Source organism: Leucopleurus acutus, assembly GCF_964270905.1.
Source record: "Leucopleurus acutus genome assembly, chromosome: 7".
Classification (NCBI taxonomy): domain Eukaryota; kingdom Metazoa; phylum Chordata; class Mammalia; order Artiodactyla; family Delphinidae; genus Leucopleurus; species Leucopleurus acutus.
Genome location: NC_139150.1, coordinates 44,537,773 through 44,563,008, shown reverse-complemented (window position 1 = coordinate 44,563,008; position 25,236 = coordinate 44,537,773).

Here is a 25,236-nt window from a genome sequence, read left to right as displayed (position 1 = left end):
GAACGGCAAAGGAAGCCAGGACTCTGAGCATCACCTTAGGACTTCCTACTATTGCCCTCTTCGTTTTTCTCCAGTTCCAGCAACTGAGTTGGGTTGCTGGGATTGAAATAGAGAGTGAGGGAAGACAGAATCCTGGATGGTGGAGCATTGTTTGTCTTCCAGGACATATGCTCCCTCTGATAACAGGAAGGCGTCACACAACTATATCATGAAGCATTCTCAAGTCCAAGTAAGTTCTTTTAAGTCTTTGAATCCTCTTTATTTGACCCTCCCCTCAACAAATCAGTTCTTTGTACGGGTGTATCCTTACCATCTGGTTGTGTTTCTGCTGTTTGTCCATGTGATTATCACCCAGAGTTGGGTTTGAGAACGTGATGTCCGTTCTCCTTCACAATCCACTCTGACTAGTCCTGGGCTTTCTACAGTGTTCTAGCTACACAGACAGGGTCTATGCTTTCTCCAGAGATTCTAGAGGGAGCAAACCAGCAGTCAGTATTCTCCCCCAAATTGTACTGTGGAATGTAGTGAAGAGTAAATGAAATTGTTCCAAAGCAATCTCTTTTAAAAATTTTATTTTATTGAAGTATAGTTGATTTACAGTGTTGTGTTAATTTCTGCTGTACAGCAAAGTGATTCAATTATACATATATACACATTCTTTTTAACATTCTTTTCCATTATGGTTTATCACAGGATATTGCGTTTTAGTTCCCTGTGCTATAGTAGGACCTTGTTCTTTATCCATTCTGTATATAATAGTTTGCATCTGCCAGTCCCAAAGTCCCAATCCATCCCTCCGCCACCCCCTCCTCCTTGGCAATCACAAGTCTGTTCCCTATGTCTGGGAATCTGTTTCTGTTTCATGGGTAAGATCATTTGTGTTATATTTTAGATTACACATATAAGTGATATTGTATGGTATTTGTCTTTCTCTTTCTGATTTACTTCACTTAGTATGGTAATCTCTAGGACCATCCATGTTGCTGCAAATGGCATTATTTCATTCTTTTTTATGGCTGAGTAATATTCCATTGTATGTATGTACCACATCTTCTTTATCCATTCATCTGTCCATGGACATTTAGGTTGTTTCCATGTCTTGGCTATTGTGAATAGTGCTGTTATGAACATAGGAGTGCATGTATCTTTTTGAATTATAGTTTTATCTGGACATATGCCCAGAAGTGAGATTGCTGGACCATATGGCAACTCTATTTTTAGTTGTCTGAGGAACCTCCATACTGTTTTCCAGAGAGGCTACACCAGTTTACATTCCCACCAGCAGTTTAGGAGGGTTCCCTTTTCTCCATACCCTCTCCAGCATTTGTTATTTGTTAAACTCTTTAATGATAGTCATTCTGACCCGTGTTAGGTGGTACCTCCTCATAGTTTTGATTCCAAAGCAATCTTAAGGAAAAAAATTACTTGATTTTTTTTGTTGTTGTTGCTCCAACTCAGTATGAGCCTCCCATTTTAGGAGCTAGGAAACCAAGCTGCTTCTTGTCTTCTTACATATCTGTAAGCATCAGAATATGGAGTGGAAAAGAAGTTGAGAATTCAAATTCTGGCATCACAATTTGCTATTTGATATTGAGTTTTTTCAACCTCTTTGAACCTTAGTTCTCTCATTTATGAAATAAAGTTAAAAAAATTAATCTTACAAGGTTGTTGTGAAGCTTCATATAAATGGTACAGATGTACATGAAAACACAAACAGTAATCTACTAAATGTCTAGTACATTTCAATCTGTATGTTAATTTTCAATTCTGTCTTTTTGCTTACTCTTTGATTTGCACAAAATTTATGGAGCAAATAGTAATAATGCATGTTGGAGAGAGTATTTGCAGGGACACACAGTGTTTGGAATGTCATATTATTTGTGTGTGTGTGTGTGTGTGTGTGCATGTGTGTGTGGGATGTGCTCTAGCTCTTAGTCTAGCAGGATACCCCACTTTTGATTGAACTTGGTTTATTTTTCTGCTCTAATAAAAGAGTTAACAAAGAATCATCTTGCTCATTATAAGGAAATTAAATCATCTTTCTCATGCTTGCACTGGTTCTTCCCTAAAGAAGGGGAACCACTTCCCATCCCCAGATCATCAGGGTATACACCTAAGGAGGTGGTTGGCAAAACTTAAAGTCAAACCTCTTGTGTTTTGAAGCTAATGGATCCTCTAGAGGCAATCTGGGTGGCCCACTTAGACTGTGAATAGGTAGCTCTCTTGGCCACCAAAAGTATAGAGTGAGGCACTTTGTGTTTCTGGGATTAATGGGGAAAGCTACTTGATCTTAGGGAGGAAAGAAGTAGTGGATCCCTGGGAAGGAGAGAAGACAGTAGCTCTGGTTCCCTAATATGCTGAACCTTGAACCACTGTGACAATGCTGGGAAATGGGGCTGGTCCTTGCAGGGATGGTTGTGCAGGGAAAAGCTAAGTACTCAGCTGTGATTCTGGGAACCCATGATGTTCTGGGTCAAAAGCACTCTTGAGGGAGCAGGATCATATTCCCATGAAGATCGGGGGTGATCTCTCTAGGGACTCAGGTCAGCAGCAGGCCAGGGTAACGATGCAGGCCCAACACCAGGTAATGGTGAAAAGCAGAGGTAGCTGTGGACCCATCTAACTTCAGGATCTTTCTTCTTCAGGTGAGGATGTCAGAATTGCCTCACCCCTCTCCCAGGCCTTCTGAATGTTTTAAAGAGGGTGACAAGAGGAAAATACCAGACATTCTACTAATTTGGCACAAGACAGATTTATTTAGGGAAAAATAAAAGATGTGTGATACTAATTGTACCTTAAAAGTGTGGAGCAATTTGTCTCAGTTACGTGGATCTGCATTAGCATTGGTTGAGTTTTCCTTTTGCCCCGTATTTCAAATTTTGTTGCTGTTTTCTTTTTGGTCTGTGTTCATTTTATTTTGCACACAAAAAAATTGTGGACTGGCCTGTATGGCAGACAGATCACGTTTGGGAAACAGGACATGCTATTATTGTTGGTTAACTTGTCTTTCACCAGTGCTGGTCATGGGTTATGACCTGTGCTCTCAGCTCTTGCTGGGAAATTACCCTTGTAGACCACGTGAGCAGCTGTGCCTTGCTGCTCTCCCTCCTGTGTCTCAGGGCCAATACACGTGGAGGAAATTCTTTTGTTCTTCCTAGGAAATCCTATTGTATTATTAACATTTTTTCTATTAAGTTGCAAATTACACTGTCTTATTGCAGTGCTATCATTAAATATATTGAGCCTCCTAGGAAAGATATATCTGAAACACAAATAAGAGGAGTTATTTTGTAAATAAATTATTAGACTACAAATAATTTTGGTTGGCAACAGGAGAAGGAATTCCTCCCCAGGAATAAAATATCAACTGTAAGATGGCAAGGCAGGGCTAGTCTTTTCTGCTGAGGAGCATGATGAATGATTCTGTTTTGTAGTTGTTTCTGAAATATAAACGTTTTCAAATCACTGATACAGTGTTTGGTCCCAGGAGAACAGTAAGAATTTCTGAAGATAGTCTCACTTTCCATGTACAGATTGCTCAAAGAGGAACATTGTGTCCTGCATACTGGGTTGGACTAGTTGTGTCCTTTGAGAACAGTGTAGACTTGATGTTGACTCAGAAAGATCAGTGATGCTGCTGTAACTTGTTATATGACCTTGGTCAAGTCATAGAACCTCTTTGTTTCATTTTTTTATTGTTTTAATTTGTATAATTTGGGCCTTTGGGTAGCTCAAGATTTTTTTTTCAGAACTCTACAAAATCTGTTCCATTGATGGGAAATAGAAAACATTCTTCTGGGACTTTTACAGGTGTCACTTAGGCATCGAGACTGTATGAGTAGCTCTGAGAGTGCACATCCCAGGAAGACACTGTGCAGCCTGGGGCAGAGGCATTTGGACACAGAATCATCCCACAGTGTTCTGAGAGGGCCACTTTTACCTTCTCTGCTCACATCCCCAAGAACGTCATGAGATATCAAAGATGAGGAGTCAAAAGTTCAATAGTTTACCTTTAGAATAGAAATATACAGAATAACCAAACATCTTTATCTTTTCCTCTTTTTAAGTGTCTTACTCTCTCCCTGTTCCCCAGGTCATATGCTCAGGTAGATAAAGGAGTACAGGGGAAGGAGGTCACTAGTATTGACTAATGTTCTCTAATGTGCCAGGTACTACACCAGACCCTTAATGACAAGATTTTATTTAATTCTTGTAATATCTCTTTAAGGTAGCTCAGTTACTATCTCCATTTCATAGATGAGGAAACTGAGGCTTAGAGCATTAGTGTATCTTGCCCAGAATCATACAACATAAGAAACAGAGTCAGACTGAAACCCAAATATGTGTCAATCCTCAATATTTGCACTTTATTCCTGTACTTTTCCTTTTCATTAATTTTTCTTCATTTTTTTGGTAAGCCTTTTTTCTCCAGTGACTTTTCCCCCCATTACTCTAATCCCATCTGTTTGCCCAGAGATCAGCATTTCTAAATCTCTCCCTGCCTCTTTCTCTCCCACTTTGCTGTCCTATTCCTGTTCATTTAGCTGGCTGCTAGTCAATCTAATGAGCTCATTTCCATCACAGTGTTTAGTGACAGGCAAGGATATAACATTTTGCTCTTCCAGCATAAAGTCTACATTTTATAATAATTTTCAGTTTCCACGGGAGACTAGATGTGGGGATGATCTGGAAAACCACAAAGTCAGTCCACCTCAGTGAACCCACAAAAAGTATATGAGTATGTATTTCTAGTGATGCCTGGAGGAAGGTCATTTCTAGTTAATAATGGTGTATCTTACTACGCAGGGGACCATGAGAGGATATTAAATAAAGATTTTCCTTCCCTCTCTGGTGTGAGGATATATATAAAAAGCCATTTTGAGCATGTAAAGGGATTTTGACTTCTAATAGACTTCCTAATTGATCTTACTTTTGATCCAGGTACACCCCATCCAACTGTATGTGTATAGATGTCCCCAACTCTGGTCTACGTGAGGCATAGGCCCTAAATGCACCAGTCCCCCATATTCACCCCAAGATTATTCTACTTCTTGTGTGATATCATGTAGACGTGAAAAAAACTTCAGTTTTAAATTTATTTTCCCTTAGATAAATGGTGTGAATGTAGTCTTTGAATTTCACAAGTCTTCCACAAAAAGAAAAAAAAAGGAAAGAAAGAAAAAGAAAAAGAAGTTTAATTAATCTGTCCCAAAGACAGGTTTTGGTTGACAGAAAGGAAGAAATCCTCTTCCTTTGCCTCCCCTTCATCGACTCCCCTTCCCTCCCACACTCCTTGGAGTGATTTTCTACATAGGAGCATTTCCTCAACAGAGGGATTCTCCGTCCCTGGAGCATAAGAACAGTGTCCTGCCCTGTAGCCTCATAACTGGCTTTGCATTGTCTATGCTCATCTTCCTCCAGTGAAGTGCTCCTCAAACATGAGTGTGCATCACAGTCCCCTAGAGGGTTTGTTAAAGCACTGATTGCTGGGCCCCACCCCCACAGTTTCTGATTCCTGAGGTCTGGGGTGGGGCCTGAGAATTTGCATTTCTAAATAGTTTCCAGGGTGATGTTGCGGCTGCTCTGGGAACCCCTCTTTGAAAACCGTTGCTCTAATCCATTAGTATGCAGTGTCCAGAATAATCTTTAAGCATATAAATTAGATTATGTCATCTCGTTTAAAATCCGTGCATGTCTTTCCATCTAATCAAATGCGTTTCCGTGCCTGCAAGGCCTCGCATGGTTGCCGGCAGCTTACTTCTTCAGGCTTATCTTCTCTTGCTCCTTCCTCTTGCTCACAAGGCCCAGGCCCTCTGGCCTTCTCCAGGTTGCCCTCGAAATCGTAGAGCTCGTATTCCCCTTCGAGACCTCAGGCTCTTCATTCCTCCTCTGTTATCCAGCAGATTCCTTATCAACTCTCAGGTTACAACTCCAATGACCCTTTGTCCAGAAGCTTTTGCTGACAGTACCATGCAGTGGAATCACTGCAGTCACTCTGTCATATCGCCTTATTTTCTCTATAGCAGGTAGCACCATCTGAAATGAAAAATGAAACCATATTGATTCAATTATTTGTTTATTATCTGCCTCCTTCGTCTAGAGTATAATAAGGTCTGTGATGATAGGATCTTATCTTGCTGACAGCAATATCCCCAGTGCCCACAAGAGGTATTTGATACATTGTAGGTGCTGGGGTAATTTCTGTTGTATAAGTAGTGGGTTTAAACAAGGAGTCTGAATTACACTCCATAAGTAGGGCAGGCTTTGGACCTGTGTGCCTTCTACAGTGTGGCTGGAAGTAGCCAATCAGTGAGAATAAGCCAGTCCTTTCTAATGGTTTAAGCGCACTGGAGGCAGGACCAGTCCAGAGAGGCTAGGCTGGATAGTGGGATCTTTGAAAACCCATGATGACGCTGGTGCTGTTTCCACCATACAGCAGTCTACTAACCCAAAGTGGGGAGGCTTGGAATGACAAGATTATCTCCTTTGCAATTTTCCCAGCGTTGATCCTATAGCCATGAAGCATCTTGGAGTCCATGTGGTTTTTAGGAGGGGTGTACTGGAAAGTTACAGCTGAGACAACACTAGATCCTCTTTGATAGCCTTAGGAGAAGAAGGAGTCCATCCTGTTGGGCTGACTGCCTTGCTCCTGGGCAGGAAGGCCAGCATTCCTGTCACTGGACAAGACTAAGACTGGAGCTTCAGCACTTCACTCCAGGAAAGGAGAACGGGTGAACTTTCAAAGTGGGCATGGGGAATATTTTGAAAATGAAGATTTTTCAGTGTTCTTGGGTTCCCCACAAACACAATGAAACAAAAAAGTGATCCTCCCACCCAGAAGCCCTCAGAGACCCTCAGGACTTCCGATTCTACTCCATCCCCTCCAGCAGCACGCTATTTGGTGTAACTGAGTTAGTGGCCTGCGGCAGATAAAGTGACTTTAAAACAGTTGTGTTAATATTAGAGTCTCACATCAGAAAAACTGCTGAAAAACAATCCTGTTTCCCAGCACTCTGCTCACTTTGGAAGAGAAGAGTCTCATCTAGGCCTGACCCAGGGAAAACACAGATCCGAATATGGCCTGGGATCCTCTAAACTGGGAATAGTCCAGCACCAAGAAAAAGTGAGTGGTTGCAGTTCTTTCTAGAAATAGGCCCATTTCTGGAAGAGAATCACTTTTTTAGGTGCTAGTCCTTTCAGAAAGACGTTCTAGTTGTATCAATAAAAGTATTAGATGCCCATGCACAACTCCAGTGGGCACTGTTCAAATTGAAATCCGCCACAAGTGCCAAGAATAACATGATGATCAGGGTGACAGTGTGTCCAGGTTTGTGTGTAATCCTGAGATGGTTAGTTTTATGATACCAGATAGCTGGTAGAACATTATTTCTGGGTGTCATTGAGGGAGTCTCTGGAGGAGATTAGCATTTAAATCAGTAGATTGAGTGAAAAGATCACCCTCACCAGTGGGGTGGGCATCATCCAATCTGCTGCGTGTCTGAATAGAACAAAAAGGGGGAGGAAGAGAGAATTCTCTCTCTGCTTCAGCTGAGATATCCATCTTCTGCCCTCACACATCCTTGCTCCTGGTTCTTGTGCTTTCTGACTCAGACCAGGACTTACATAATCAGTTTTCTGATCTCAGGCCTTTGGACTCAGACTGAATTATGCCATGGCTTACCGGGTTTTCCAGCTTGCGAATGGACTCCTTGGCCTTCATAACCAGATGGCCCAATTCCTATAATAAATCTCTTCTTGTATATATCTATATATTTCTTACTGGTTTTGTTTCCCTGGAGAACCCTGACGGATACATGCCAGCATAAATTTTTCATGGTGCCCCTTTTCACACTCTGCAGTCTCGGGATAAGCATTAATGTCTCTTTTCTCTCTCAGAAGTGTTCGGACAATAGGCTATGTCGTCATAATACTGATCATACATACTCATCCCTCTCTTAATAGTTACTAAATAGACCTTCATCTGGAAACTCTAGAGCAGTGTGTCCAATAGAACTTTCTGCAGTGACCAAAATGCTCTGCATTTATGCTAACACTGTAGCCCTTAGCTGCATGTGGCTATTAAGCTGTGTGAAATGTGGCTAGTGTGACAGAGAAACGAATTTAAATTTTTATTTAATTTAAGTTAGTTTCACATTAGCTGTAAATAGCCGCATGTGACTGGTGGCTACCATATGGGACAGCACAGCTCCTGAGGCCTTTTGTTTAAGCCTCCCAATCTTCATATCTCCTCTCCTCTCCTTTGGTAAATTCCTTCTGGAATAATCACTAGTGTACCCACCCCCCCCCCACCCAAAAATAGTCAGGTAGCACACAAGAAGAGATAAGAGCCAGAGTATAAGGGGAGTGGAGTACAATGACATTTGTCTGTTGGGTAAAGAACCAGAACCAAGAGTTGTAATATTCCTATTATTTTCATTTGTCTGGGTTGAGCTGAGGAGGAAGAGCCTGCTGAGGTTTGAGGCTTTGCCAATATGATAATCCACACATGTGACAGTGGGGCAGAGGACACACCCAAGCTTTACTGTTTCCCCGTGGTTTTCATTCCTCTTAGCAAGCCAGATTTGCTAAATTGAGGTTGGGGAGGGGAGAAGTTGGTACAATTTTGTTACCTGGAAGTCTTATTTTTAAAACAGATTTGGATAAAAGTACTACTAAGAGCATTGGTGGATGAATGGATAAACAAAATGTGATATATACAAACAATGGAATATTATTCAGCCTTAAATAGGAAGGAAGTTTTGACACATGCTACAACATGGATGAACCTTGAAGGACCTTGTGCAAAGTGAAATAAACCAAACTCAAAAGACAAATACTGTATGATTCCAGTGAATGAGGCATCTAGAGTAGTCAAGTTCATAGAGACAGAGTAGAATGATGGTTGCCATGCTCTGGGGGAAGGGAGAGGGAAGAGTTATTGTTTCATGGGTATAGGATTTCAGTTTTGCAAGATGAGAAAGCTCTGGAGATAGGTTGTACAACAATGTGAAAATATAACACTACTGAACTGTACGCTTAGGAATGGTTATGATGACAGGTTTAATTTTTTTTTACCACTTTTTAAAAAACTGCTAAAACATATGGTAGTTCTGAGATTTTTTTGGCTTCTTCTTAAAATTTGAGTGGTTCATTTAAAGAAGGAATTTTTAAATGAATAAACAAGAGTTTATAGTGAGCTAGGTACTATAACCCCTTTTGCTTCCCCCAAAGATCTTTCTATGGAAAAGAGATTTTTTGTTTGTTTCTTTGTTTGTTTTTCCTAGCCATAAACCCATACAACTTTGGGGAAGAAAGAAAACATTTATTGAGCATCTACAATTTGCTTGGCACTGTGCCTGGCCCTTTCACAAATGTTATCTCATTTAATATTTATAATAACTATTTAACTCAGTTTATAAATAAGTAAATCCGAGGGACAAGAAAGGTTCAGTTATTTGCCTAAAGTCACACAAAGTGTTGATACTACTAAGAATACCAGCAAGAAGAGTGTTTGACATTTATTGAGCCCTGATTGCTGGATCTCTGACTGCCATCCCTCATTTGTAGGTGACGTGACTGAGCCTTAGATTCAGTGATGTGCCCAAAGTTACACAGCTGCTTAGTACCAGAGCTAGGCTAGGACCAGAGGCCATATCAGTGCTGTTTCCAACTCATGCTCTTTGCTATTCCTGACTTTGGGTAAAGAAGTATAATCCCTCTTTAACTGGAAAACAAATTTATTGGGAAATCTCCTTCAAATGAGACATTTAGTAAACTGAATCAGTTTCATGAGTTGGTATTTCCCTTTGGTGTGATACTTACCAAGAGTCATCTAGACCAAGAATGAAGAGACAAAGTGATCACTTTCCTGGATGCGATTTCAACTCTCAAATGGTATACAAAATGCAACTTTATAAATATACTGTTCTTAATTTTCTGGGTTAATGTGGTGATAACCAAGTAGATAAATAAAAAATTATTCTTATTTGTACTACAAAGCATTTTTAGTGGCTCCAGTGTGTATGTCTGACTTATGAGAAGCCGCCGCATCTCAAGAGAATAATAAATTGAGGCATGAAGTCCTTGTCTAGGATGAACTGAAAAGTTTTCCGGTTCCACCTTCTGCCTCATGACTAATGCTTTTTTGGTTTTAGTCATGAGACCATTGACTCTCAGACCAAGGCCATGCACCAGCTTGAGCTATGCTGCTTTTGCTCTGTCTTTGCCTTCCTTGCTTTGTTTTTGCTTCTCCTCAGTTCAGGGTGGTAACAATGTGCTTTTATTTTATGATACTTTCTTGGCATCAGAGCTAAACATAGCATCTACAGAAACCTCAAAAATTCCAGTTTCCTGCTAGAGTCAAGAAGAATTCAGATTTGGAATTAATACATGACATGTCACAAAAGAATTAAACAGAGGAGTTGGTAACATAAACATGTCTCTTTCCTCCCTTAGGTGTAGCGTTGTCTAAAGTGATAGTAAAGGGGAACTTACTGTGAGAAGGCAGTTTACCCCACTGCCATTTAACCAGACATTCAACTGGTTTTACAACCCAGATTGTAACATGAATTAAACCAACATTATTTATTTGCTTTCAGCATTAAAAAATGAATCTGTCTGTTTCTAAGGTGGTTATTGCAGTATTTTTGGAAGAAAAGTCCCCCTGAAATATTACCTTTTCTGTGTTTGAAGCGTAACATTGCCCTTCTTTCAGAAAAATCAAATGTGTGTGTGACACACACACACACACAAGCACACAACATGCTTTATTAGTTAGTCCCTCTCCTCTCCCCCACACACTGAAGGGATATATAGACAGTAAAATGCCGTCCACACAATTCGGCAACATTCACTGTGGGCTTCTATCAATACTTACTACCGTTGGGCCCCGGGGCTTCTTGCAAAACTACCTCTGGCCTCTAGTCAAAAAACCTTTGCATTCTGACTCTGATTCCAACACTATTCAATTTCCTGACCGTGGAAAAAGATTTTCATTAAATTTCCCCTGCATAAACCTGGAATTGTAATAAATGTATGTTTCCGTCTCACCACCTCCTACCTCAAGGACCTCCTGGTATCTAGGAGGATTCAGTAATATCTGTGAGAAACCTTGTACCTGGGATTATCTCTTGTAAGTATGCTGAAGTTCAGGTCATTTGGTTTTTCTGCTCTATTTAAGGGTTTATTCCCTTGGATCAAAGCTTGGATAGGACTTCTCAGAGATTTAAGTTTCTGTCTTTTGACATAGTGCCTGAATTGGAAACACGCTACTTCTGCATTTAATCAAAAGTCAGTCTTACTACTTTATTTACAGTCAGTTTTGATACTGTCCATTCTACTTTCCATTTAACTTTGTGTCATCTCCACAATCTGGGCAATCTCTGAAATGAGACCAGGTATTTACTCTTCTAATCCCTGGTGCAGTGCTGACCCTGCTACTATATGGGTGGTGGAGAGAGGGGCATGAAAGGACACAAATGACTGGCAGTTCTTTTTGTGGCAGAAAAACAAATTGTTGAAAATGAGACAGTTCCTTCCAAACGTGATAATGTGGCTGCCTCCATCTCTTCTCTGGTTGGCTTTTTCTTTTGAAATAAGGCAGACCACAGTGATGTTTGAGCTCCCAGAAGACCTAGGCATACATAGTAGGAGAAGATGCACAGCCAGAACGAAAAGAACCAGTTCAAGACTGTGGTCCAGGACTTGGAGGTCACGTGGGAGCAGACTGAACACACTCTGGATCCCCAGAGGGTCAAGGCCAGCATTCTCATAGTTTGTGATGATATTCTCCTACTGGTCTCCTTGCTTCAGGTCTTTCCCTTGACCTTTGAATAGTATAAGTGGGATCTGCTATTTAAAACCTTGCAGTTGCTTCCATTGCCTTAGACCAGGACACCAAATTCTTAACTAAGGCTAGAAAGGCCTTGTGTTGCCTTGTCCCTCCTAACTCTCCAACCTCATTTCACTTTCTTTTTCTTCGCTACTTTCCAGTCACATTAACTTATCTTAATTTATTTGAATTTGCCAGACTCTTTCCTGCCAGAAGATCTTCAGTCATGTTGTTTTCCTTGCCTGGAAAGCTGTTTGTCTGTTTTGACTACTACTGATCCTTTAGGGTTTAGCTTAAATGTCACTTTGTCGGAGGGGCCTTTCTTGTGGATCTATTTCAAAGCATTTTGGTTTTTTCATGGTACTTATCATAAATTGGAATTATGTATTTATTTGACTTTAGGATTAATATTTGTTTTAATTGTTGGATTTTAAGATTTGTAAAGGTAGGAGAGTTGTTTGTTCACCACTGAACCTCCGATAACTGGCACATAGTAGGTACTCAAATAATGTGTGTGTGTGTATCTTGGGGTTAAAATCAAAATAAACAGTTCAGACTCATATCACCTACAGCACAGGGCCAAGAAATGAGGTAAAAACAGGCAAGCTGTCAAACACCAGGGGACCCAGCTCTTCAGAAGCAAGGTTGCATATCAAAGACCTGGCAAATAGCACAGGACTAGGAAATGTGTGTGCTCTAAGTGCAGAGTAGGAGTCCAGATAGGCCCTTGGGAAAGCTGGATGTGCCAGACAGGGTCAGAACCTTAGCAGAATAGTGTAGTAAACACATGGCACCAGCAACCAAGGAGACCACAAAACAGAAGCGATGTCGTGACTCAACAAGGAAGAGTCTTAGAAGATGAGAGCACCTGGATTTCACTGCAGTGATTCAGCTTACAAGGCCTTGCTGAGGTTTTCTACAACAGCTACCAGGCCTGGTGGGCCTGACATCCCTTCTTGCCTTACGGACTACCTGGAATATCTGCATTTGATCACTCATCTTTGCTGTGAAAACTCAGTCTGCACACGCCTCATCCTAGCTAGCACCAGCCATGCAAATGCCGCATGACAATTTCAGTATTCACCATACACTCCGCAATTATGACAGCTCCCTTCTGTTCCCAAAGGCATTTAGACGGGGTGATAGAATGTTCTCATCTATTTTGAATGGGTTGTATCGGATCAAAAGATCCTGGGGCTGAAAAGCCCACACAAGTAACAAAGAAAGAAAAAAACATTCCAGGGTACTTTGACAAAATGATTTTTTGCTTTGTGAGGGCTAACCAGCCTGATCAGCGAAGAGAGAAGCAGAAAGGAATGGCCTGGCATCTTACCGGCTTCATGAAACAAAGGCTGTTTGAATAGGACCTTCTAGACTGTTTTCAAATTATTTATCTTGGGCTTCCCTGGTGGCGCAGTGGTTGGGAGTCCGCCTGCCGATGCAGGGGACACAGGTTCGTGCCCCGGTCCGGGAAGATCCCACATGCCGCGGAGCGGCTGGACCCGTGAGCCATGGCCGCTGAGCCTGCGCGTCCGGAGCCTGTGCCCCGCAACGGGAGAGGCTGCAGCAGTGAGAGGCCCGCGTACCGCAAAAAAAAAAAAAAAAAAAGAAAAAAACATATATTGTTTATCTTTCTTGGGTAAACTTATCAGCTTTGAATGAATGGGTTAGTATTATTATTATTGATCAATCTTTTTTTTTCAGGGTTTTTCCTCAACTGTTCCTAAAGTAGGAAAAGACACAAAAACTAAGATAAGGTCAGCCCAGTTTTCTTTCCATTTCTCCTTCTAATTCAGTATGTATTTTAGTTTTCTTGAGAAGGAAAGCTTTTCACTTCCTGACATAAAATTGGCCCAGTAAAGTGCATCCCACATCACGTGGTCCTACCTTTTGCCTGTGTGGACACTTTGTGGGAAAGCAGCGTCCATTGTAAAAGCAATAATGTGTGAACTAGGATGGGCTTTCCGAGCAACAAGTTTTTATGGGTGATCCAACATAGCAAAACCAGAGGGGGAAGAAAGCAGTTGTTAACTTTGGCCCTGAGTGAGCTCAAAGCCCTAGGGACTGAGGGCTGGCTGAACATTCTGGACAGACAGGCTGACCTAGCTGAGTTGAATACCCCATCCACTGCAAATAAACACCCGAGGAGCCATAAGCACTCATACTGAAGACTTCTCATTGCAGCATCTCAGTGCACCTCAGCAGGTAAGCACCAAAGGCCCAGCGCACGTGCACCCTGTGAAAATAGGCCTGGGGTGGGTGATGGGATGGCCACATCTTTCAGAAGGAAGGTAAAAGTGTTTAAACAGAAGGTAACGATGACTTCTGAGCTGTAGTTGGCAAGACACATGGAAGAATACGACAGATTCTCATTTTCACTGCACACTCAACCGGAAAGGAAGGAAGAGACACAGCAGTTACTTCTGGAGGTAGTGCACGTTGCCTATTTGCTGTGGGTTCATCAGGATATCGCACTGTGTGGTTATAGAATGCCTCTTAATGAGAAGCCTCATGAGATGGATGCCCTCTTGTTCTATAATTTAATACATGGTGCTTCAGTGAACACAGAGTTAACAAATGATTTTGGTCTTTAGGGACAGAAGCAGGAAATTTTATTTACAGATGTATATCTATATCCAGGTACTTGTAAGTATGTTTTGTTCTTTTTCTTGCCCCATTCCTTCCTCTTCTCCCTCCCCTCTTTTCCCAACTGCTTCTGAAAGTAGCCCAGGATTAGATGACTCCCTTGGTGTTCCGTAGGGATGGCACAGTCATTTCCAGTCAGCAATTCAGCTTATCAGAGGAAGAGTAAACAAGAAAATAACCGGAAGCCCACTTTGAAGTTCTTTATTGACAGGCAGGCACATCTTCTTCCTCTGCCTTACAAGGAGAACTTTCTCACCCACGTCCTTCGTCTGCCTCGGAGCCATCCCTTTCCTACAACTTGTCCTGCTGCTCCAAAGAGAATTTGCAGCATCTTCTCACCCAAGCATAATTTTTTATAAAAAAAATTCCCCCAGCTTTAAAATGACAGCTGAGCACACAGCGTGCACAGCTACTTGGAAATTATAGTTCTTGCCAGCTTGGATGGCCCAGCCTAGACTATTTGAGTTGAGTCTGAGGGTTTATAAACCACGCTTTGTTGGACTCTCAGAGGGGTGAGAGGAAATTTCTTAACCAAGAACTCCTCATGGAAAACATTGTTTCTGTAACAGCCTGAGGTCAAACTCTGGGACTAGCTAGCAAGAATTCCACTGGCAGTGTTCAATTGTCTTGAGGTTATAAAAGGAGAAAGGAATCCCTTTCCCCCTCTCTCCCCTCCAACATTCAGGGGGGCCTGGATTCTGAAGAATTTCGTCTGCCTCAGCCATTTTTGAAGTGTTCATAGAATCAGACAGTTTGAATTGCAACCAAGGTTGTCTTTGTGGTTAAAGAACTCTTGGGCCTGAGGAAACATTGTTTTTTTTTAATTTTCAGGTAAGAAAAGATAGAGACTGGAGCTCCAGGGGAGCTGCAGACCTCCAAAGATCTTGCTTTATGTGCTTAGAAAATGATAGAGCATCATATGTATTCAAAGGTAGTTATTTCCTATGAAATAGTCCTACCAGGATACTCTTAGAACAGCTTGAAGTCAACTCCTTCGGAGACCACAGTCATAGGCATTATAAAATCATCAGGGGGACTTTCAACTATTTTCAAATCTTATTGAAAGAAGTGAAGAAGAAGCGGCTCTTACCAAGTTTGGGGCTGAGAAATCCAAATGTAAGGAACCAGGGTATTTGTGGCGGGTGGGGACACTCACCTGGGAATGAAGGTAAAGCACCAGGAGAAGAATCTCTGACTTGGTCAGCAACCCTCTTCATTGTTTTTCCCCCTGAAGTGTCTCACTTCTACCCTCCCCTTCTAGAGGATGAGTGACTGGATCAGGAAGGAGGCCCACCCAGTTAGAGGTGTCTGGGGTTTCTGCACATGCTACCTTTGGGGCTGGTTTTAGACTCTGCCTCAAGAGCAGATCAATACACAATGGCCAAGGTCTCCCAAGTGGTAGAGAGCAGGGCCATGCTCACCTTGGAGCTCCTAGGACACTGACTGGTGCAAACTTGCTGAATGAAAGTAGGAGGGAAATGAAGGGGGTGGGAGGAGAGAGAGAGAGAGAGAGGTCTGAAAAACCATTTGACTTACTGACTTGAGTTTACGAAATAATGGCTTTGAGGAATCGAAGAAGTGGGCAGGGATTTAAAAATACTTTATTTTCCATTATAAGTTATTACAAGATATTGAGTATAATTCCCTGTACTATATAATAAATCCTAATCTAAAAAAAATATATAAATGAATCACTTTGCTGTACACCTGAAACTAACACAATATTGTAAATCAACTGTACTTCAATAAAAAATACTTTATGCTTTAATCTTAAATAAGCCTCCATTTACGTTTTGGACTTACCCAGTAAAAGGATCTTTAAAGTTTAATTTGTGAAAGCACCAAGTTTTTAGAATTTGCTATCTTCTTTCACGTATTCACTCACATATAGCTACCCTCCCTCCCACTAGATGGGCCTGAAATTTGGGAGATGAGAAAAGAACAGGTTTTTAGAATGAGATGCCTGAGGCGAAGGATCAAGATATCCCTTTGAGGGACCCTCTCGATAGCTCTCATCTTTCCTATTCCCTCACGTTTCAGTCCTTGTTTGGGGGCAAAAACCAGAGTCTAAACTATTTTCACAACAGACCACCATGTCTAGGGAAGTGATAGAAATCCACCTGGATACGCTCAGAGATGAGCAAGCAAGGACTATGTGCCTGAGATCTAGAGAGAGGGCAAGAGGTGAAGCCAGAGAAGTAGGATCTGAAGGCCTTTCATGCCATGCGGCTCATTGCCAGGCTCTGAACTCCTCTTCAGATGGTCAGATCCAGAGACTTTTCAGTCATGAACGTGATCTAGACAGCAGCAAATCAGAGGCAGGAGTGCTGGGGCCATGGGTGTATGGGAGGGCTGGGGCCAGGTTCATGACTCAGCTCGGGAGGCAGGCTTTAATCTCTTACACCATATTGATTTGCATGTGATTATTAATACTCAGTCCCGGGAGTTCCCTGGTGGCCTAGTGGTTAGGATTCCGGGATTTCACTGCCTCGGCCCGGTTCAATCCCTGGTCGGGGAGCTGAGATCCCACAAGCTGCGTGGTGCGGCCAAAAAAAAAAAAAAAAATGAAGAAAGAAAAAAAATATTCAGTGCTGGTTTTCAAATGCCTTGTAGTACTTTGATTAAAAAGATCAAGACATGGCATTTTTTTACTTGGACTTTTTAATGACTGTGCTTTTGTGAGTCATTGTATGTTTTTAGATATGGAATATATATGATCCTGTAATAAGATTTTATTGGGCTCCTTTTTGGAAAGAGAGCTGGGGGGATTCATTGCATGAGAGATACACAGTGGTTTGACACCTTTTTTGAGCCCCTGTTCTCAGAGGCGGGGCTGAAGAGGAATCAGGGCACATGTAGGTGTGTATCACTTGACCTGCCTGCCCAGAATGAGGCAGGTAAGCCCGGCGTTTCATGAATGATATTCTTGCTGTGGACGATATTCTGGAAGACAGAATATTATTTCCCATAGCACCTCTCATCATCATAACTGGAGGTAAAACAAGACCCTCCCCAGAATTAGTCTGAATAAAAGGAGAAAAAATAAGCCACCCTTTAAAAAGCAATATTGTGGAGAAATGTGACATTAGCCATGCTTTCCTACCTTTGATTTGCTACGGTCTAGATTATGTTCATGACTTTGAAAAGTTTCTGGGTCTGATCATTTGAAAAGGCCTTGGCAACGAATCACATGTCGTAAAAGGCCTGGGTATCTACCTCTCTGGCTTCCTCTTCTGCTCTCTCTATGCTTTGGGCACATTGGACTTTTCTGGGACCTGAAGGTGCCTTGTCCTCCCCTTCGCACATGCTGTCCCTTCTGGGTCAAATGCTCTTGCCTTACCATTCACTGGCTAACTCCAACTCATTCTTTGTTTTTCTGGGAAGCCTTTCCTAACCCCCAGGCTGGCCTAAGAGCCTACGTAGTCCTGTGTTCCCTCAGGCCCAGTACTTAACACACTGGATTGGCAAGGCTTATCTACTTCCCTGTGTCCCGTACTAGACTCTGGGAAAGTTTTACTTCAGTTGTCTGTGCCTCAGTGTCCTTATCTGCAAAATGGGACCATTAGTTATACTGACGTGGCACGTGTGAGGAGTAAATGATCCAAGTGTGGCACTAGGAGGTCCTCTGGCACATACTAAGTGCTCAGCCAATGTCAGCTGTTAACTGTATACTTGAGGACAGGGGCCCTATCTGTTCTTTTTATGTTCTTAGAGCCTGCCTCAGTGCTGGCACAGAATGAGTTGCCAAGACCTATTTATTAAATACATGGGAGAAGGTCAAGAACCCTGTAAGGGCTAATCATGGACTTAGGAACATTGATGCCTCTGGTAAGATTCCTGCGGCTTTGCAAATGTCCAGACTTAACTCAGGTTGTCTCTTAATGTGTGGTGGCAACAAGGCCTTGACCCAGAACAGGCTCTGGGGGAATGACAGAGGCATCTTCTCTCAGCAGTTGGGAGTCTGCTGAACTGCTTGCGGGACACTAAATACCAAAAGAGGCTGAAGCTTGGAGAGAGCTGAAAGGTACTGACCCACATCCACTCACTCAAAGCATCTTAAGAAAGATGGTAAATGCAAGAGGCAACATGGTGATGTAACAGGAATAGAGCCTGGTTTTGCATCTCAACTCTGTAATGTAACCAGCAGTAGTCTAGTTATTAACCTCTCTCAGCCTTAATGTCTTCATCCATAAAATAGGAATTATGGGCTTTGGAGTTAGATGGACCTCAGTTAGAAAATTACTTTTAATCTAAAAAAGAGTGGATATATGTATATGTGTATGTGTAACTGATTCGCTTTGCTGTGCAACAGAAACTAACACAACATTGTAAATCAGCTATACTCCAATAAAAATTAACTTAAAAAAAGAAAATTAGTTTTGCTATTTACTAGTTGTATAACATTGAGGCAGTTATACTTCAAGCCTCAGTTTTTCTCATTACTAAAATGGACATAATAATAGCATCTGATGATAAGGTTGTAGAGCAGATTAAATGAGACACATATAACAAGTTAACACAGTTGAAGTGCTCAGTAATGGAAGCCTTGCCTGTGTGTAGTGGTGGCATAAATCATTTCTTGAAATATAGCAACTACACATAGTAAAAAGAATTCTGATCTTTTGAGCAGAAGCTTAAAGGCATGTCTTTCCAACCTCAAACAGCACACATTTCTCTTAGGAGACAATTTTATTACAATGAATGGCAACCCAACTGGAGGCACAGATATCCAATTTGTTTTAACTCTCTGTAGCATTCAGATTCACTTTTAATATTCTGTTTGCTTTGGTGATTTTTAGTTATAAGTGTTTTATCACATAGAGAAACACATCAGTGACCATCTTCTCCTTAATAAACCATGTCTTTAGACACAACATTCTGCAATATGTTTACAAACCATTACTGCATGTTCTTCTTACTAGGAAAAGCAATGGAGCAAGTGATGTTAACATTATTGGGATTTTGCCCAGCTCAGCTGAATCTCAATAATATTTCCCTTTAGAAAGTGCCCAAGAATGGCTGGTATATCTCACTGCCAGCCTGGCTCGACATTCTTCAGACTACACTTTTGCATGTTTCATGTCTTGGAACCAAAACACCCTTAAATTGTTCCATTTTCAACTGCTGGATTTTATTCCATCTTGAGATCACACTGAGGGAAGGAAAAAAAAACTTGAGCAAAATTTTTGGTTTAGCTGCTTCACATTCTTCTGCTTTACAATGCAAGCATCTCATTTATGTCTCTTGGCATCTGTGCGTAGAATATCGTGTATTTAGTGGAGCCTGAGCAGGCAACGGTGTGTGCCGCTGAGTAATTTATTGGCACTTCTCCTGCAGTGGACCCATCCACATGACCATGTGGCCTAATTTCTAATTCCAGGGTTTGAATTGGGAATATCTTTGGGACAGTTGCTAAGATAGAAGAAAAAGAAGGTGTAAGAACGTCTTTGCCTTGGAGCCCTGAGGAGAAATGCTGAATATAAAATGGTCCGCACTGCGTTTGACTATCCCCATCCTATGATAATATTCTTGTATTTAGCTTCTGATGCTCCAGACTCTGTAAGTGCCTTGTCTCCAAGCCTGGGATGTTCTACAGGCAAAAAGGAAGTCCAGAATAAAACCACTGTCTGAGAAGCTTTCATTCATCCAAATGTTTCCTCTGCAAATGCTATGTGCAGGGCCAGGGCAGGTCCTGGGGATTCAAAGGTGAAAAGTATAGGACTCCTGAGCTTCAAGGACCTCAGTGGGGGGCACACACATGCAGTTAGTTAGAGTATGATGTCACGTGTGTCAGAGGAACTTACTGAAGTGCTTGGAACATGCACAGGATGGAGAGGAATTCTGCCTGGAAAACTGGGAAGCTGTCTTTAAGGACATGACAGTTGAGATAGACCCCAAAGGACATCCCATGCTCCAAGGGTGTTCAAAGGCTCTTCTGTCAGATAGAATCACACACAGTAATAAGAGTGTAGTTTTGTGATATATTATACATCTTAGGCTTGTGAGGGAGACCGGACAGGTGGTATTATTTCCAATTTGCAGAAGAAATCATGTTCAAAGAGACAGGATGATTTTCTGAGTTCCTGTGGGTAGGTGAGGGTAGAGCTGGGACAAGAGCCAGATCAGGATCCGTACTCGGGTCCCATGGGTGCTTGGTCAGTGTGCTCCTACACTCAGCACTCGTGAGAAGACAAGGTCTACGTGTGTTATCAGTCATGTAATCCCCCTAAAGTGTCCCAGTGCCAGTGGCCTAGATTGGGCCAGCCCACGCCAGAGTCTTGCACTTGGGAATTCCTTGATGGCGAGAAAGCTTAAACCAGGGGAGGAATGTCTCAAAGGTTATGTGGCTCTCTGCACTTTCCTCTCTGAGACCCTTGGTGAGAGTGTCACTAGGGTACCTGCGAGCAGCCAGAGACTGCAGGAAGGGGGTGAGCATCCTTGTAGCCAGGGTGCTTCATCTTCATGTGAATTATTTCATGAGCTTTACAGCAGCTCTGTCATGAAGGTATAACAGGATTTTCTTGCTATGGTCAAAGATACTAAAATACAGAGAGGTTAGATGACCTGCTCATGGGACAAATAAATCATATAACTGGCTGGAATTCAGATATTCTTTTAGTCCCACTAGCTTTCAGTCAGCTGAGAGATGTGGTACCTCCTCATTTTGGTTTCTGAAATTCCTTTGATAGGAAACAATGCCATTTACTCTGAAATTGAGCCAAGGTGTAAGATGAAATAATTAGTCTGCTTTCAATTCTTACCAAACCATAAGTCACCTATATCAGATCTGTCCCTGACAGCAGTTTTGATGAGTGGGGAGGGCAGCAGGAGGAGATACTGGACACCAAGCTTCTGAAGGGATGGTAAGAGGAAGAAAGAGGAACTGCCAAAGTGGGTATGTGAAAACCAGAGTTTAACTCCCAACATGCTTGCCTGTGACCCCAGCATCCCCCTAATCTACCTGTTCTCTACTTATCTATTCTACACTAGCAACCCTTCCTCAAACATGATTCTGCTTCTCCAGCTTGACTCTGTGATCATCTTGTTTCTCCCAGCATTTCCACCTGTAAACATGACACCATCTTTCCAAGACCATTTCATATATTTCTTGATGCTCCTGCCTGGATTCATTCTCTCTTTGTTTTGACTTTGGTATAAAAGGTCTGAGCACTTTAGATGCTTTTGGCACCTGCTGAATTGTGCCTTGAACTAGAGTTGAGTAGTGTTCTTGTGTGATTCCCTCACTAGAGTACAGAGGGCAAGGCCTATGTCTTAGTCTCTCTAGTATATAGTCGGTAATATATATACACACTTACTTCAAATACATAGTAAGTAAGTGCTCAAAGAAGAGGGGCCATCTTGAGTTTTGGAATAGAATTCATGATGTTGCTTAAGGTCAGCCCTGCTCCATTTGGAGGCCCAGTTATCAGGCCATAATAAGGACCTGTACCTTAGAAGAGGGGATGAGTGGCCTGAGTGAGCTGCTTGGATCATGGAGAAGGGCTGGGTGGCAGAGAAAGACTTCTTTAAACAGAGTGCCTACATCCAAATAGTTGACCATCTGAGACTCTCCTCCAAGTCTGTAGCTTACTCTGTTGGATTCAAGTTCCTATTCAACTAATTCTCTGTAGTGACCTGTCCCTTGGTGATATAGTCAAGGGAAGAGAGAGACCATTGTGCTCTTAATTTCCAACTTTAAAGTGCAGCTGCTCAAATACTCTTTACTTGTGAACACATTGACTTCTTTCCAGCCAATGTTTGGAAGTCTCTGACTTGTGAATGTTACTTTTCAAAATGACCTCAGTGTGGTGGATGAGAAAAGGCCACTCCAGGTGTAGGTGTTTCCGAGTGCAAACAAGTATCCTAGGATGTCTCAGCAGCTCACTGAATATGCCTAGTGCTTAACAGCTTACAGAACAGTTTCACACATCTCACCTCATGTGGCCTCTACAATTACTTCCAGAAATAAGTAGGGCAGGGATTACTGCCTCCTCTTTACAGATGAAGCTCAGAGCCCAAGAGCCTTGTCTTTGATCTCATGGCTAATGAGGGGCAGGGCAGATTCCTGAACCCAGAATTTTATTTGCCAAATCTGGAGCTATTTCTGCTATCCTCCAAGCATCCTCGATAATACCTACCACCACTACCAAAATGAAAAGGACAGGACGGCCAGGAGGTGAAATAAACAAATTTTAAAAAAAAGAAGAGAACAAAAAGTGAAGCTGAGAATATGCAAACTAGAACCAGTCCCAGGAGGAATGTATTAACTTCGTTTTGGCAGGTGATTTTTTTCTTTCTTTTCTTTTCTTTTTTTTTTTGGCTGCGTTGCTTCTTTGTTGCTGCATGCGGGCTTTCTCTAGTTGCGGCGAGTGGGGGCTACTCTTTGTTGCGTTGCACAGGCTTCTCTTGTTGCGGAGCACAGGATCTAGGCACGCAGGCTTCCGTAGTTGCAGCACGCGGGCTCAGTAGTTGCGGCATGTGGGCTCTAGGGTACACGGGCTTCAGTAGTTGTGGCGCATGGGCTCAGTAGTTGTGGTGCACGGGCTTAGCTGCTCTGCAGCACGTGGGATCCTCCCGGACCAGGGATCAAACCCGAGTCCCCTGCACTGGCAGGTGGATTCTTAACCACTGCGCCACCAGGGAAGTCCGATTTTATTTTATTTTATTTTTTATTTACTTACTTATAAAGATAATGAGAAATATGCAGAAGGAGGGATATGGTTGTCTGCCCCATACTTCTTCCTTGATGCCAGCATTCATCTCCAATAGAGGAGTTAGAAATAGCCGAGACTGCTTTCCCAGCCTCCCATGCAGAAAGGGCATGAGCATGTGACTTAATCCTGGTAAATATGACCAGAAGATGAGTCTGCTGAGAGGCTTCTGGGAAAGGTTTTCCTCCCTGATAAAAAGAAATATAAGAAGAAAAACTGCCCTCTTTCTTTTAGACAGCATTGTGGAGGATATAATGTCTGAAACTGCAGCAGCTATTGTACTTTGAGATCATGAAGTGAGAAGTTTAAGTGCTGAGGATGGTAAAGCAGAAAAATATAAAAGATGCAACTTCTGTCTTATTTTTAAGCAGTTCATTTACCAATGTTGCAACCACACTACCTCTAGATATTGTCATGTGAGCTAATAAATATTGTTATAGCCACTTTTAGATGGATATTCTCCTTTTTTTTGGCTGCACTGCACAACTTGTGGGATCTTAATTCCCTGACCAGTGATTGAACCTGGGCCCTCAGCAGTGAAAGCGTGGAGTCTAACCACTGGACCACCAGGGAATTCCCTAGGTGGATATTCTCTTATTTGAGGCTGAAAATATTCTAACAGATTCATGGAGCAATAGCCTATGCTCAACAGAGTCTCTGTCTGGAATCCTGGCGCTGTAGGACTCTGCCAATCTGTATTGAAAAGGTTATTTAAAGCCCATCCTACACATTAAACAAGACCCTCATCTAAGAGCTATGAAAGGAAACTTAGAATTAAAATATTGCAAAAGTTAATAATAACTCTAATAAGTTATTAAAGTGCGGATAATCCATCTCTAGTCTCAATGAATTGCTGCTTAATAATAACAAAAATCTCTTTTATAACAGTAATTACATTTAAAAAATAAGGGAGTTTCTTAATTTTGTTTATTAAAATGCTACCAGACAAATAGTATTGATTTGAAATTAATGTTACGACATTCATTACTAGCTCCTTGCTAATGCAGACATTCAAATCTGCATCTTTTTGTCTATATCTTCTTGCAGGATTTTGTTTTTTTCTTACCTGTTTTATTTATGTAATCATCACTCTCAGGATTTTGTCCATCCTTAGGTGATTTTATATACACTTTAATTTCTATAACACAGTAATCCAAGAATTTGAACTTCTTTGCAACTGTAGTATAAATTTGCCACATTTCCCAGCAATGAAGAAGTAAAAGATGTTTTCATTTTCTCTGTAGTAGTGCAAGGAGGCTACCAAAGAAATGAAGCCTGTGGGAAAGCACGGAAAAGAGCTTTCAGATCTCTTAGTCTCATGAATGAATGTCCCACTACTTAATAGCAAATACCGCATTTGAGGGACAAAAGACAGAAAGCAAAGAAAAAGTGATTTGTGGAAACTGCATATTGCCACTGATGTGATAAACTACAGCCTTCGTGTGTTAGTATGCACGAGGAATGGTTTCTGGAAGGCCTGTCCTGAAAAACCTCACTGCCCCACTGCTGGGTTTGCACCTGGCTCAGCTCAGCACTTGTGGGGTTCATTGATAATGTGAAATACATCCAATTGGCCTCTAAAGGCCAATGTGATGCAAAGCTTGACTGAGATAAATAAATGTGCTGTATGATCCAGAAGCACCTTATACCTGATGTTGGCTTTTCACAGTACATCTGTCTGGTAGAAGAGCTTTGTGGACACTTTTAAGCCTCTTGCCGTGTGTGTACATGTGGAGCAAGTAAGCCTGTAAGTATGTGTGAAAGGGGTGCTGTGGCATGAAGCCAACTCATGAAACATGGGCTTTAGAGTAATAAAGATGGGAAGCTAATGAGCAGGCCTCATGGTAAATAAGTCCCCTTTTCCTATACCCAGCCTGCAAATGTGACTTTCCTGAAATTTTGCAGCCCTGCCCCTTGTCTTGTCTTCAGCAACTAATGATATTGTTGCAAATGTCAGGGCTGCAACAAGTTCAGTGTTGTTGTAGCAAGTGGCAGACTGGTAAGAAACAGTGAAGAGTCACTAATAGCTTTGGCAACAAAACATGTTAC